This window comes from Pseudophryne corroboree, chromosome 7 (assembly GCF_028390025.1).
Source record: "Pseudophryne corroboree isolate aPseCor3 chromosome 7, aPseCor3.hap2, whole genome shotgun sequence".
NCBI classification, from domain to species: Eukaryota; Metazoa; Chordata; class Amphibia; order Anura; family Myobatrachidae; genus Pseudophryne; species Pseudophryne corroboree.
Genome location: NC_086450.1, coordinates 281,753,668 through 281,770,082, shown reverse-complemented (window position 1 = coordinate 281,770,082; position 16,415 = coordinate 281,753,668). Strand labels below are relative to the sequence as shown.

The window sequence follows — 16,415 nt, the reverse complement described above, 5'->3', positions numbered from 1 at the left end:
CGGGGACCAGCCCGACAGACTCAGCGACAAGTGGTGGATGTGGAGGAAACAGAAACGACATCCACTTCTGCGAACCTAACAAGGCTGCAGAACTCTTACCTTTTCACCTTCCCCTGACTACACAGAACAGAAAAAAGGACTGTATCGAACCGGTTAAAACGATCACATCCCACAAAAGAATGCGTCACCAACCGTTGTGAAAGAGGCTAACACACGAAGTTAGACTTACCAGAGGAATCCGCCGAGATTGACTGACCATAGGCCACCAAACAGCTGTATACCTTCCTCCATCATCTCCCGGAGACATCCTTTGCATTTTCCCGGTCACACCTCTGTCACGTGGCAGCCTGCTGCAATGTTATAAGGTAGAACCAACATAGACAAGCCTACCCACACTGGGTAGGGTAATTCTATCGGATGCCTACCCGAATACAACACTCCCTCAAGTGCATACAGCGCAACAAGGTCAAAGTATAGAAATAAAATTTCACTTAGCTGCCGGTGTGTGATCCTTTGCGACCGGGCTCTGCGTCGGCCAGGAGTTAACTGTCATAATTTTCTCTCCGCGATGTGAAGAGAAGAATATTCGGACTCCTTGAGAGGATCGAACCAACTCGTCAAGGCCAATCTAGAGCTTAATCAACAGAGCGACCAGTACATGATAAGAATACCATTATTTCAGCATTCATGGATATACATCAGGTAATACACAATAAAACACATATATCCTAACCATGCATATATAAACCCTATATCTACATATATACACATATAGAAACAGGTTGAGTATCCCTTATCCAAAATGCTTGGGACCAGAAGTATTTTGGATATCGGATTTTTCCGTATTTTGGAATAATTGCATACCATAATGAGATATGATGGGGATGGGACCCAAGTCTAAGCACAGAATGCATTTGTTTCATATACACCTTATACACACAGCCTGAAGGTCATTTAATACAACATTTTTAATAAACTTTGTGTATTAAACAAAGTTTGTGTACATTGAGCTACCAGAAAACAAAGGTTTCACTATCTCACTCTCAATCAAAAAAATTCTGTATTTCGGAATATTCCGTATTTCGGAATATTTGGATATGGGATACTCAACCTGTATAACCTATACGCAAGTGGATTGTCCAGACCTGTCAGGTCTCTAGTGACGGTAATGTGTTGTAAATGTGTACGACCCTGTACTGACATGCCCCCGATGTGGATCTATCAGGAACACTAAGGTCGACAGAAACTTAGTAAATGTCGACAGAAAGGAATAGTAAGCGGGCAAAAAATAATCACGGAACCCCGAGGGGTTTGAGGGAAGGATACAAATACAATTCTGATAACACTCCCCCCACATATACCAATAAAAAAAAAAAATATATATATATATATATATATATATATATATATATATATATATATATATATATATATATATATAATAAGAATTTACTTACCGATAATTCTATTTCTCGTAGTCCGTAGTGGATGCTGGGGACTCCGTCAGGACCAAGGGGATTAGCGGCTCCGCAGGAGACAGGGCACAAAAGTAAAAGCTTTAGGATCAGGTGGTGTGCACTGGCTCCTCCCCCTATGACCCTCCTCCAAGCCTCAGTTAGGATACTGTGCCCGGACGAGCGTACACAATAAGGAAGGATTTTGAATCCCGGGTAAGACTCATACCAGCCACACCAATCACACTGTACAACCTGTGATCTGAACCCAGTTAACAGCATGATAACAGCGGAGCCTCTGAAAAGATGGCTCACAACAATAATAACCCGATTTTTGTAACAATAACTATGTACAAGTATTGCAGACAATCCGCACTTGGGATGGGCGCCCAGCATCCACTACGGACTACGAGAAATAGAATTATCGGTAAGTAAATTCTTATTTTCTCTGACGTCCTAAGTGGATGCTGGGGACTCCGTCAGGACCATGGGGATTATACCAAAGCTCCCAAACGGGCGGGAGAGTGCGGATGACTCTGCAGCACCGAATGAGAGAACTCCAGGTCCTCCTCAGTCAGGGTGTGCCCCTGACCAAGTATCAGCTCGGCAAAGTTGTAAAGCCGAGACCCCTCGGGCAGCCGCCCAAGATGAGCCCACCTTCCTTGTGGAATGGGCATTTACATATTTTGGCTGTGGCAGGCCTGCCACAGAATGTGCAAGCTGAATTGTACTACACATCCAACTAGCAATCGTCTGCTTAGAAGCAAGAGCACCCAGTTTGTTGGGTGCATACAGGATAACAGCAAGTCAGTTTTCCTGACTCCAGCCGTCCTGGAAACTATATTTTCAGGGCCCTGACAACATCTAGCAACTTGGAGTCCTCCAAGTCCCTAGTAGCCGCAGGTACCACAATAAGCTGGTTCGGGTGAAACACTGACACCACCTTAGGGAGAAACTGGGGATGAGTCCGCAGCTCTGCCCTGTCCGAATGGACAATCAGATTTGGGCTTTTTTGAGACAAACGCCGCCAATTCTGACACTCGCCTGGCCGAGGCCAGGGCCAACAGCATGGTCACTTTCCCTGTGAGATATTTCAAATCCACAGATTTGAGCGGTTTAAACCAATGTGATTTTAGGAATCCCAGAACTACGTTGAGATCCCACAGTGCCACTGGAGGCACAAAAGGGGGTTGTATATGCAGTACTCCCTTGACAAACTTCTGGACTTCAGGAACTGAAGCCAATTCTTTCTGGAAGAAAATCGACAGGGCCGAAATTTGAACCCTAATGGACCCCAATTTGAGGCCCATAGACACTCCTGTTTGCAGGAAACGACCGAGTTGAAATTTCTTCATGGGGCCTTCCTGGCCTCACACCACGCAACATATTTTCGCCACATGTGGTGATAATGTTTTGCGGTCACCTCCTTCCTGGCTTTGACCAGGGTAGGAATGACCTCTTCCGGAATGCCTTTTTCCCTTAGGATCCAGCGTTCAACCGCCATGCCGTCAAACGCAGCCGCGGTAAGTCTTGGAACAGACATGGTACTTGCTGAAGCAAGTCCCTTCTTAGCGGCAGAGGCCATGAGTCCTCTGTGAGCATCTCTTGAAGTTCCGGGTACCAAGTCCTTCTTGGCCAATCCGGAGCCACGAGTATAGTTCTTACTCCTCTACGTCTTATAATTCTCAATACCTTGGGTATGAGAAGCAGAGGAGGGAAGACATACACCGACTGGTACACCCACGGTGTTACCAGAACGTCCACAGCTATTGCCTGAGGGTCTTTTGACCTGGCGCAATACTTGTCCAGTTTTTTGTTCAGGCGGGACGCCATCATGTCCACCTTTGGTCTTTTCCAACGGTTCACAATCATGTGGAAGACTTCCCGATGAAGTCCCCACTCTCCCGGGTGGAGGTTGTGCCTGCTGAGGAAGTCTGCTTCCCAGTTGTCCACTCCCGGAATGAACACTGCTGACAGTGCTATCACATGATTTTCCGCCCAGCGAAAAATCCTTGCAGTTTCTGCCATTGCCCTCCTGCTTCTTGTGCCGCCCTGTCTGTTTACGTGGGCGACTGCCGTGATGTTGTCCCACTGGATCAATACCGGCTGACCTTGAAGCAGAGGTCTTGCTAAGCTTAGAGCATTGTAAATTGCCCTTAGCTCCAGTATATTTATGTGGAGAAAAATCTCCAGACTTGATCACACTCCCTGGAAATTTTTTCCCTGTGTGACTGCTCCCCAGCCTCTCAGGCTGGGCTCCGTGGTCACCAGCATCTAATCCTGAATGCCGAATCTGCGGCCCTCTAGAAGATGAGCACTCTGTAACCACCACAGGAGAGACACCCTTGTCCTTGGAGATAGGGTTATCCGCTGATGCATCTGAAAATGCGATCCGGACCATTTGTCCAGCAGATCCCACTGAAAAGTTCTTGCGTGGAATCTGCCGAATGGAATCGCTTCGTAATAAGCCACCATTTTACCCAGGACTCTTGTGCAATGATGCACTGACACTTTTCCTGGTTTTAGGAGGTTCCTGACTAGCTCGGATAACTCCCTGGCTTTCTCCTCCGGGAGAAACACCTTTTTCTGGACTGTGTCCAGAACCATCCCTAGGAACAGCAGACGTGTCGTCGGAAACGTCTGCGATTTTGGATATTTAGAATCCACCCGTGCTGTCGTAGAACTACTTGAGATAGTGCTACTCCGACTTCCAACTGTTCTCTGGACCTTGCCCTTATCAGGAGATCGTCCAAGTAAGGGATAATTAAGACTCCTTTTCTTTGAAGAAGAATCATCATTTCGGCCATTACTTTGGTAAAGACCCGGGGTGCCGTGGACAATCCAAACGGCAGCGTCTGAAACTGATAGTGACAGTTCCGTACCACGAACCTGAGGTACCCTTGGTGAGAAGGGCAAATTGGGACATGGAGGTAAGCATCCTTGATGTCCAGGGACACCATATAGTCCCCTTCTTCCTGGTTCGCTATCACTGCTCTGAGTGACTCCATCTTGATTTGAACCTTTGTATGTAAGTGTTCAAAGATTTCCCATTTAGAATAGGTCTCACCGAGCCGTCTGGCTTCAGTACCACAATATAGTGTGGAATAATAGCCCTTTCCTTGTTGTAGGAGGGGTACTTTGATTATCACCTGCTTGGAATACAGCTTGTGAATTGTTTCCAATACTGCCTCCCTGTCGGAGGAAGACGTTGGTAAAGCAGACATCAGGAGCCTGCGAGGGGGAGACGTCTCGAATTTCCAGTCTGTACCCCTGGGATACTACTTGTAGGATCCAGGGGTCCACTTGCGAGTGAGCCCACTACGCGCTGAAACTCTCGAGACGACCCCCCACCGCACTTGAGTCCGCTTGTACGGCCCCAGCGTCATGCTGAGGACTTGGCAGAAGCTGTGGAGGGCTTCTGTTCCTGGGAATGGGCTGCCTGCTGCAGTCTTCTTCCCTTTCCTCTATCCCTGGGCAGATATGACTGGCCTTTTGCCCGCTTGCCCTTATGGGGACGAAAGGACTGAGGCTGAAAAGACGGTGTCTTTTTCTGCTGAGATGTGATTTGGGGTAAAAAAGGTGGATTTTCCAGCTGTTGCCGAGGCCACCAGGTCCGATGGACCGACTCCAAATAACTCCTCCCCTTTATACGGCAATACTTCCATGTGCCGTTTGGAATCTGCATCACCTGACCACTGTCGTGTCCATAAACATCTTCTGGCAGAAATGGACATCGCACTTACTCTTGATGCCAGAGTGCAAATATCCCTCTGTGCATCTCGCATATATAGAAATGCATCCTTTAAATGCTCTATAGTCAATAAAATACTGTCCCTGTCAAGGGTATCAATATTTTCAGTCAGGGAATCCGACCAAGCCACCCCAGCGCTGCACATCCAGGCTGAGGCGATCGCTGGTCGCAGTATAACACCAGTATGTGTGTATATACTTTTTAGGATATTTTCCAGCCTCTCAGCTGGCTCCTTGAGGGCGGCCCTATCTGGAGACGGTACCGCCACTTGTTTTGATAAGCGTGTGAGCGCCTTATCCACCCTAAAGGGTGTTTCCCAACGCGCCCTAACTTCTGGCGGGAAAGGGTATACCGCCAATAATTTTCTATCGGGGGAAACCCACGCATCATCACACACTTCATTTAATTTATCTGATTCAGGAAAAACTAGAGGTAGTTTTTTCCCACCCCACATAATACCCTTCTTGTGGTACTTGTAGTATCAGAAATATGTAACACCTCCTTCATTGCCCTTAACATGTAACGTGTGGCCCTAAAGGAAATACGTTTGTTTCTTCACCGTCGACACTGGAGTCAGTGTCCGTGTCTGTGTCGACCGACTGAGGTAAATGAGCGTTTTACAGCCCCTGACGGTGTTTGAGACGCCTGGACAGGTACTAATTTGTTTGCCGGCCGTCTCATGTCGTCAACCGACCTTGCAGCGTGTTGACATTATCACGTAATTCCTTAAATAAGCCATCCATTCCGGTGTCGACTCCCTAGAGAGTGACATCACCATTTCAGGCAATTGCTCCGCCTCCTCACCAACATCGTCCTCATACATGTCGACACACACGTACCGACACACAGCACACACACAGGGAATGCTCTGATAGAGGACAGGACCCCACTAGCCCTTTGGGGAGACAGAGGGAGAGTTTGCCAGCACACACCAAAAACGCTATAATTATACAGGGACAACCTTTATATAAGTGTTTTTCCCTTATAGCATTTTAATATATATATATACATATCGCCAAATAAGTGCCCCCCCTCTCTGTTTTAACCCTGTTTCTGTAGTGCAGTGCAGGGGAGAGCCTGGTAACCTTCCCACCAGCATTTCTGTGAGGGAAAATGGCGCTGTGTGCTGAGGAGAATAGGCCCCGCCCCCTTTTCGGCGGGCTTCTTCTCCCGTTTTTCTGAGACCTGGCAGGGGTTAAATACATCCATATAGCCCCCAGGGGCTATATGTGATGTATTTTTAGCCAGAATAAGGTACTATCATTGCTGCCCAGGGCGCCCCCCCCCAGCGTCCTGCACCCTCAATGACCGCTGCTATGAAGTGTGCTGACAACAATGGCGCACAGCTGCAGTGCTGTGCGCTACCTTATGAAGACTGAAGAGTCTTCTGCCGCCGTTTCTGGACCTTCACTTTTCGGCATCTGCAAGGGGGGTCGGCGGCGCGGCTCCGGGACGAACCCCAGAGTGAGACCTGTGTTCCGACTCCCTCTGGAGCTAATGGTGTCCAGTAGCCTAAGAAGCCAATCCATCCTGCACGCAGGTGAGTTCACTTCTCTCCCCTAAGTCCCTCGTAGCAGTGAGCCTGTTGCCAGCAGGACTCACTGAAAATAAAAAACCTAACAAACTTTTACTCTAAGCAGCTCTTTAGGAGAGCCACCTAGATTGCACCCTTCTCGGCCGGGCACAAAAATCTAACTGAGGCTTGGAGGAGGGTCATAGGGGGAGGAGCCAGTGCACACCACCTGATCCTAAAGCTTTTACTTTTGTGCCCTGTCTCCTGCGGAGCCGCTAATCCCCATGGTCCTGACGGAGTCCCCAGCATCCACTTAGGACGTCAGAGAATATATATATATATATATATATATATATATATATATATATATATATACATATATACATACATACATGTACACGGCAATAACAGCCTGACAATTTTTTTTATTTTTTTTTACCCAGGAAATACCATTGATGACGACAAGGCATCCCCAAACAACTGTATCTCCCCTATCGTGTTTACTGTTTTAATCACACAAACACCAATTTGCTAATACTTAATTTCCCGAATCAAGTACTGCCATGCGCTGGCGAAGCCGACAGTTATCCCCACAGCAGCTTGTGACAAAGCCCTCACACCTGCCGACATATGTCGACTAACCAATAGTGGGTACAAACAGGGAAACCGTGAATATATGTAATTATGCGTCCATTATCAAACCTAAGGCTATATGACACCTATATAGCTTTAAAACACTGTGCCCCCCCTCCAACTCACTATCCAGCAAGTCCTGGCAGGGATCTGAGGAAAATGGCGCTGATTTCCCTGTGAGGGCTAAGCTCCGCCCCTTCCCGGCGTGCTTAAGCCCGCTCCAGTTATATAAATATATTAACCAAAAACTAGCTAGGGACCCTATATACAGGGTGTAACCCCCTGTATAACTCGCTTTATGTCCCAACGCAGCCCAGGGCACCCCTCCTGCGCCCCGCACCCACGTAAGCCGTTGGGGTGTGGGAGCCATGGACCGCAGCGTGCACGCTGTGGTATCCTGGCGGGGCGAAGACACCCGGTGTCCGGGTATGTTCCCCCGCCGGGATCCTTTCATAAATGCCGCCCAGGGCGCTCCCCCCAAGCGCCCTGCAGGCCGATGGAGAGCGGGAACAGAGAGCGCAGCGCTACCGCTGCTGCTCCCTCCCATTCGCGGCGCACTGGCGGGGCGGGCACCGAAGTATGTCCCCCCGCCCGTGATCTACTAACTATACATATATATATATCCACATGCTATATGCTGCCCAGGGCGCTCCCCCCCAGCGCCCTGCACCCTGCAGGCCGGTGGAGTGCGGGAGCAGGCAGCGCAGCGCTACCGCTGCTGCTCCCTCCCGTTCGCGGCGCACTGGCGGGGCGGGCTCCGAAGTATGTCCCCCTGCCAGTGAACTACACATTATATGCTATATGCTGCCCAGGGCGCTTCCCCCCCCCCCCCAGCGCCCTGCACCCTGCAGGTGATGGTATGTGTGGGAGCAGGGAGTGCAGCGCTACCGCTGTCTCTCCCCCCTGCGGCACCCTGGCGGGGTGAACATACGCTGTGCCCAGGCACCGAAATATGTCCCCCGCCAGCATTGTAGACCCTCAGCAACATGCCCCCAGGGCGCTCCCCCATCCACCCGGCGCCCTGCACCCTGCCAGAGACGGTGTGTGGGAGCATGGAGAGCAGCACTACCGCTGCTGTTACCTCCGTTACTGAAGTCTTCTGCCGTCACTGAAGTCTTCTTTTCTCTAACGTCCTAGTGGATGCTGGGAACTCCGAAAGGACCATGGGGAATAGCGGCTCCGCAGGAGACTGGGCACAACTAAAGAAAGCTTTTAGGTCACCTGGTGTGCACTGGCTCCTCCCACTATGACCCTCCTCCAAGCCTCAGTTAGATTTTGTGCCCGGCCGAGGTTGGATGCACACTAGGGGCTCTCCTGAGCTTCTAGAAAGAAAGTATATAATTAGGTTTTTTATTTTACAGTGAGACCTGCTAGCAAACAGGCTCACTGCAGCGAGGGACTAAGGGGAGAAGAAGCGAACCTACCTGCTTGCAGCTAGCTTTGGCTTCTTAGGCTACTGGACACCATTAGCTCCAGAGGGATCGACCGCATGGAACTGGCCTTGGTGTTCGGTCCCGGAGCCGCGCCGCCGTCCCCCTTACAGAGCCAGAAGCAAGAAGAGGTCCGGAAAATCGGCGGCAGAAGACATCAGTCTTCACCAAGGTAGCGCACAGCACTGCAGCTGTGCGCCATTGCTCCTCATACACACTTCACACTCCGGTAACTGAGGGTGCAGGGCGCTAGGGGGGGGCGCCCTGAGCAGCAATAAAAACACCTTGGCTGGCAAAAATACCACAATATATAGCCCTAGAGGCTATATATGTGATAATTACCCCTGCCAGAATCCATAAAAAAGCGGGAGAATAGTCCGCGAAAAAGGGGCGGAGCTATCTCCTTCAGCACACTGGCGCCATTTCTCCGCTGGAAGGAAGCTCCCTGGCTCTCCCCTGCAGTCTACACTACAGAAAAGGGTAAAAAAGAGAGGGGGGGCACTAAATTTAGGCGCAGTATATATAACAGCAGCTATAGGGGACATAATTCAGTTAGTCCCTGCATTATATAGCGCTCTGGTGTGTGCTGGCATACTCTCACTCTGTCTCCCCAAAGGGCTTTGGTGGGTCCTGTCCTCTGTTAGAGCATTCCCTGTGTGTGTGCGGTGTGTCGGTACGGCTGTGTCGACATGTTTGATGAGGATAATGATGTGGAGGCGGAGCAGATGCCTATAGAAGGGATGTCACCCCCTGCGGGGCAGACACCTGAGTGGATGGACTTATGGAAGGAATTGCGTGCACGTGTCGACTCCTTACACAAAAAATTTGACGACATGCCAAATGCGGGACAGCCGGCTTCTCAGCTCGTGCCTGTCCAGGCGTCGCAAAGGCCATCGGGGGCTCTAAAGCGCCCGCTACCTCAGATGGCAGACGCAGATGTCGACACGGATACTGACACCAGTGTCGACGACGATGAGTCTAGTCTAATGTCCACTAAGGCCATTCGTTGCATGATTGAAGCAATGAAAGAGGTGTTACAAATTTCTGATATAAACCCAGGTACCACTAAAAAGGGTATTATGTTTGGGGCGAAAAAACAACCCGTAGTTTTTCCCCCATCAGAAGAATTAAATGAAGTGTGTGAAGAAGCGTGGGCTTTCCCTGATAAAAGATTGGTAATCTCTAAGAAGTTACTAATGGCGTTCCCTTTCCCGCCAGAGGATAGGTCATGTTGGGAGACACCCCCTAGGGTGGATAAAGCGCTCACACGTTTGTCTAAAAAGGTGGCACTACCGTCTCCGGATACGCCGCCCTCAAGGAACCTGCTGATAGAAAGCAGGAGGCGATCCTGAAGTCTGTATATACACACTCAGGCATTATACTTAGACCAGCTATTGCGTCAGCATGAATGTGCAGTGCTGCCACTGCGTGGTCAGATTCCCTGTCAGAAAATATTGACACCCTAGACAGGGACACTATTCTGCTAACCATAGAGCATATAAAAGACTCAGTCTTATACATGAGAGATGCACAGAGGGAGATCTGCCGGCTGGCATCTAAAATAAGTGCATTGTCCATTTCTGCTAGGAGAGGCTTATGGACTCGCCAGTGGACAGGGGATGCAGATTCAAAAAGGCACATGGAAGTTTTGCCTTTATAAGGGTGAGGAGTTATTCGGGGATGGTCTCTCGGACCTAGTTTCCAGAGCAACTGCTGGAAAGTCAGCATTTTTACCCCATGTTCCCTCACAGCCTAAAAAGGCGCCGTTTTATCAGGTACAGTCCTTTCGGACTCAGAAAAACAGGCGTGGAAAAGGCGGGTCCTTTCTGTCCAAAGGCAGAGGTAGGGGAAAAAGGCTGCAACAAACAGCAGGTTCCCAGGAGCAAAAGTCCTCCCCCGCTTCTTCCAAGTCCGCCGCATGACGGTGGGGCTCCACAGGCGGAGCCAGGTACGGTGGGGGGCCGCCTCAAAAATTTCAGCTATCAGTGGGCTCGCTCACAGGTGGATCCCTGGATCCTGCAAATAGTATCTCAAGGGTACAAACTGGAATTCGAGGCGTCTCCACCCCACCAGTTCCTAAAATCTGCCTTGCCGACAACTCCCTCAGGCAGGGAGGCTGTGCTAGAGGCAATTCACAAGCTGTATTCCCAGCAGGTGATAGTCAAGGTGCCCCTACTTCAACAAGGACGGGGTTACTATTCCACACTGTTTGTGGTACCGAAACTGGACGGTTCGGTGAGACCCATTTTAAATTTGAAATCCTTGAACACATACATAAAAAAATTCAAGTTCAAGATGGAATCGCTCAGGGCGGTTATTGCAAGCCTGGACGAGGGGGATTACATGGTATCCCTGGACATCAAGGATGCTTACCTGCATGTCCCCATTTACTATCCTCACCAGGAGTACCTCAGATTTGTGGTACAGGATTGCCATTACCAATTCCAGACGCTGCCGTTTGGACTCTCCACGGCACCGAGGGTGTTTACCAAGGTAATGGTGGAAATGATGACACTCCTTCGAAGAAAGGGAGTTTTAATTATCCCGTACTTGGACGATCTCCTAATAAAGGTGAGGTCCAAGGAGCAGTTGTTGGTGGGAGTAGCACTATCTCAGGAGGTGCTACACCAGCACGGTTGGATTCTGAATATTCCAAAATCACAGCTGGTTCCGACGACACGTCTACTGTTCCTGGGTATGATTCTGGATACAGTCCAGAAAAAAGTGTTTCTCCCGGAGGAGAAAGCCAAGGAGCTGTCATCTCTAGTCAGAGACCTCCTGAAACCCAAACAGGTATCGGTGCATCACTGCACGCGGGTCCTGGGAAAGATGGTGGCTTCTTACGAAGCAATTCCTTTCGGCAGGTTCCATGCCAGAATCTTTCAGTGGGACCTGTTGGACCAATGGTCCGGATCGCATCTTCAGATGCATCGCCTAATAACCCTGTCTCCAAGAACCAGGGTGTCTCTGCTGTGGTGGCTGCAGAGTGCTCATCTTCTAGAGGGCCGCAGATTCGGCATACAGGACTGGGTCCTGGTGACCACGGATGCCAGCCTTCGAGGCTGGGGAGCAGTCACACAGGGAAGAAACTTCCAAGGACTATGGTCGAGTCAGGAGACTTCCCTACACATAAATATTCTGGAACTAAGGGCCATTTACAATGCCCTAAGTCAGGCAAAATCCCTGCTTCTACACCAGCCGGTACTGATCCAGTCAGACAATATCACGGCAGACGCCCATGTAAATCGACAGGGCGGCACAAGAAGCAGGATGGCAATGGCAGAAGCCACAAGGATTCTCCGATGGGCGGAAAATCACGTACTAGCACTGTCAGCAGTGTTCATTCCGGGAGTGGACAACTGGGAAGCAGACTTTCTCAGCAGGCACGACCTCCACCCGGGAGAGTGGGGACTTCATCCAGAAGTCTTCACGCTGAGACACCGTGGGTGTACCAGTCAGTTTATGTGTTCCCTCCTCTGCCTCTCATACCAAGGGTACTGAGAATAATAAGAAAACGAGGAGTAAGAACAATACTCGTGGTTCCGGATTGGCCAAGACGAGCGTGGTACCCGGAACTTCAAGAGATGATCTCAGAGGACCCATGGCCTCTGCCGCTCAGACAGGACCTGCTGCAGCAGGGGCCCTGTCTGTTCCAAGACTTACCGCGGCTGCGTTTGACGGCATGGCGGTTGAACGCCGGATCCTGAAGGAAAAGGGCATTCCGGAGGAAGTCATTCCTACGCTGATTAAAGCCAGGAAAGATGTAACTGTAAAGCATTATCACCGCATATGGCGGAAATATGTTGCTTGGTGTGAGGCCAAAAAGGCCCCAACAGAGGAATTTCAACTAGGTCGATTTCTGCATTTCCTACAAGCAGGAGTGACTATGGGCCTGAAATTAGGCTCCATTAAGGTACAGATCTCGGCTCTGTCGATTTTCTTCTAGAAAGAACTAGCTTCACTACCTGAAGTTCAGACGTTTGTGAAAGGAGTGCTGCATATTCAGCCCCCGTTTGTGCCTCCAGTGGCACCTTGGGATCTCAACGTGGTGTTGAGTTTCTTAAAATCACATTGGTTTGAGCCACTTAAAACCGTGGATCTAAAGTATCTCACGTGGAAAGTGGTCATGTTATTGGCCTTGGCTTCGGCCAGGCGTGTGTCAGAATTGGCGGCTTTGTCATGTAAAAGCCCTTATCTGATTTTCCATATGGATAGGGCGGAATTGAGGACTCGTCCCCAGTTTCTCCCTAAGGTGGTATCAGCTTTTCACTTGAACCAACCTATAGTGGTGCCTGCGGCTACTAGGGACTTGGAGGATTCCAAGTTACTGGACGTAGTCAGGGCCTTGAAAATGTATGTTTCCAGGACGGCTAGAGTCAGGAAAACTGACTCGCTATTTATCCTGTATGCACCCAACAAGCTGGGTGCTTCTGCTTCAAAGCAGACTATTGCTCGCTGGATTTGTAGCACAATTCAGCTGGCGCATTCTGCGGCTGGATTGCCGCATCCTAAATCAGTGAAAGCCCATTCCACGAGGAAGGTGGGCTCATCTTGGGCGGCTGCCCGAGGGGTCTCGGCTTTACAACTTTGCCGAGCTGCAACTTGGTCAGGGGCAAACACGTTTGCTAAATTCTACAAATTTGATACCCTGGCTGAGGAGGACCTTGAGTTCTCTCATTCGGTGCTGCAGAGTCATCCGCGCACTCCCGCCCGTTTGGGAGCTTTGGTATAATCCCCATGGTCCTTTCGGAGTTCCCAGCATCCACTAGGACGTCAGAGAAAATAAGATTTTACTCACCGGTAAATCTATTTCTCGTAGTCCGTAGTGGATGCTGGGCGCCCGTCCCAAGTGCGGATTGTCTGCAATACTTGTACATAGTTATTGTTAACTAAAGGGTTATTGTTGAGCCATCTGTTGAGAGGCTCAGTTGTTTTCATACTGTTAAACTGGGTATGGTATCACGAGTTATACGGTGTGATTGGTGTGGCTGGTAAGAGTCTTACCCGGGATTCAAAATCCTTCCTTATTATGTCAGCTCGTCCGGGCACAGTGTCCTAACTGAGGCTTGGAGGAGGGTCATAGTGGGAGGAGCCAGTGCACACCAGGTGACCTAAAAGCTTTCTTTAGTTGTGCCCAGTCTCCTGCGGAGCCGCTATTCCCCATGGTCCTTTCGGAGTTCCCAGCATCCACTACGGACTACGAGAAATAGATTTACCGGTGAGTAAAATCTTATTTTCTTCCAATACTCACCCGGCTTCTTTCTTCCGGCTTTTGTGAGGGGATTGACGGCGCTGCTCCGGGAACAAGCAGCTAGGCGCACCAAGTGATCGAACCCTCTGGGGATAATGGTGTCCAGTAGCCGAGAAGCAGAGCCTTTAAACTAAGAAGATGTAGGTCCTTCTCTCCCCTCACTCCCACGCTGCAGGGAGCCTGTAGCCAGCAGGTCTCCCTGAAAATAACAAACCTAACATAAAGTCTTTCAGAGAAACTCAGTAGAGCTCCCCTAGTGTGTGACCCATCACTCCTGGGCACAAAGTCTAACTGAGGTCTGGAGGAGGGGCATAGAGGGAGGAGCCAGTTCACACCCAGTTTAAGTCTTTATAGTGTGCCCAAGCTCCTGCGGATCCGTCTATACCCCATGGTCCTGTTGGAGTCCCCAGCATCCTCTAGGACGTATGAGAAATAGGATTTTAATTACTTACCAGTAAATCCTTTTCTCGTAGTCCGTAGAGGATGCTGGGTGCCCGCCCAGCGCTTCGTGATCCTGCAGTGGTTACTTAGTTCAGTACTGCTTAGTTCTTGGTTAAGTACTGTTGTTACTTGGTTAAGTAATCTTGTTCAGCTGTTGCTGAGTTTTCAAGCTGGTTAGTTTGGTTTGCCTTGTATGTGTGAGCTGGTGTGAATCTCACCACTATCCGTGTAGAATCCTTCTCTCGAAGTTGACCGTCTCGTTGGGCAGTTTCTAGACTGAGTCTGGTAGGAGGGGCATAGAGGGAGGAGCCAGCCCACACTCCCAAACTCTTAAAGTGCCAGTGGCTCCTAGTGGACCCGTCTATACCACATGGTACTAATGTGGACTCCAGCATCCTCTACGGACTACGAGAAAAGGATTTACCGGTAGGTAATTTAAAATCCTATTTTTCTAAACCATGTTTATATCCATTTCCACTGCAGCATTAAAATACAATAAATAAAACTAGAGCAGTGTGCAGTGAATCCAAGTGAGGATTACCTTACTTAAGGTATCTTTTAATCCCTGTAATGATCAGAACAAGTGGGGCTCCTGCTCTACATGTACATCAAAAATGATAAGGACAAATCCCATTTGTCCTCAACACTGCCAGAAATGTTACTGCCATTGGAGCATAATTACATCATCTTGTGAGGGTGACATCTGTGAGCTCCACCTCTTTCTAGCTACTACACACACGACATTCTGAAGAGCCAGGCTAAGGGTGTGTACACACGGTGAGGTCCTTGCTATGCCCGATTTTCACTTGCGATTTCCCTTGAACTCCCTGGAGCCCAGATACCACAGATTTTGACTAACTTTTCTTGAGATATGGACTATGTGTGCTTACGATTTTGGCTTATGTGAGATGTCATTGACATGTGAGATGAACTAGATCAGAGGTTCTCAAACTTGGTCCTCGGGGGCACATACAGTGCATGTTTTGCAGGTAACCCAGCAGGTGCACAGGTGTATTAATTACTCACTGACACATTTTAAAAGGTCCGCAGGTGGAGCTAATTATTTCACTTGCGATTCTGTGAGGAGACCTGCAAAACATGCACTGTGTGGGCCCCCGAGGACCAAGTTTGTGAAGTACACTGATCTAGCAAGGATTGACTTGCCTGCACAGTCTATCTTTTCTTGCGATGCCGACCTGGCGGGACCGCACATCGGGATTGCAAGGTGACTTTCACCTTGCGATCTGCACTAACTTTTCTTGCGATTTTGACTATATAGTCATAATCAAAAGAAAATATTTCACCGTGTGTACACACCCTAAGAATGAACAGTAAGGGGGAGATTCAAATGTTTGAAAAGTTGGTTGGGTGTCTGTTTTTACCTGTCTATTAGATAGGAAAAAACAGACTCCCAACTGACTTTTCAAACATTTGAATCTCCCCTTAAGTGTCCTACCTAAACAATATTGACATCCCCACACTGAGGCACTGTTCTTTGAAAGAGGCGAGTCCCCTCTTTCAAATGAACTTATGAGTTCCTATATATTGCCATTATTTGGTATTACTTACCACTATTATTCACTGAAAATGTTTTCTCAGGGTGCTCCCACCATAAGCTTCTGAATGTTTCCTGTTCTTTTCCATCTGAAACAATTTTTATAGTAACATACCTCCCAACATGACCCTCTCCAGGAGGGACAGAATGCTCTGCTCCTGGTCTGCCCTCCTTATTTATGATTGCCATCACCTGTGCTGAAACACCTTTCCTATCCATTAACCTGCTCAACACAGGTGCCAGCAATCATAAATGAAGAGAAAAGTCCAGAAGCAGAATATTCTGTCCCTCCTGGAGAGGGTCATGTAGTAACAGTGTGCATACCAAGCAATACTAGTTGAATGAAAGACTGTTCCCATGTTATTAATACAATGTATTTTACTTTAC

At 49.1% G+C, this 16,415-nt stretch overlaps 1 protein-coding gene across 1 annotated transcript in view; it reads left to right on the top strand.

The window, feature by feature from the left end:
* The window catches only part of PDAP1 (PDGFA associated protein 1), a 112,779-nt gene that overhangs the window by 96,045 nt on the left and 319 nt on the right, over positions 1–16,415 (top strand). The window lies entirely within an intron of this gene.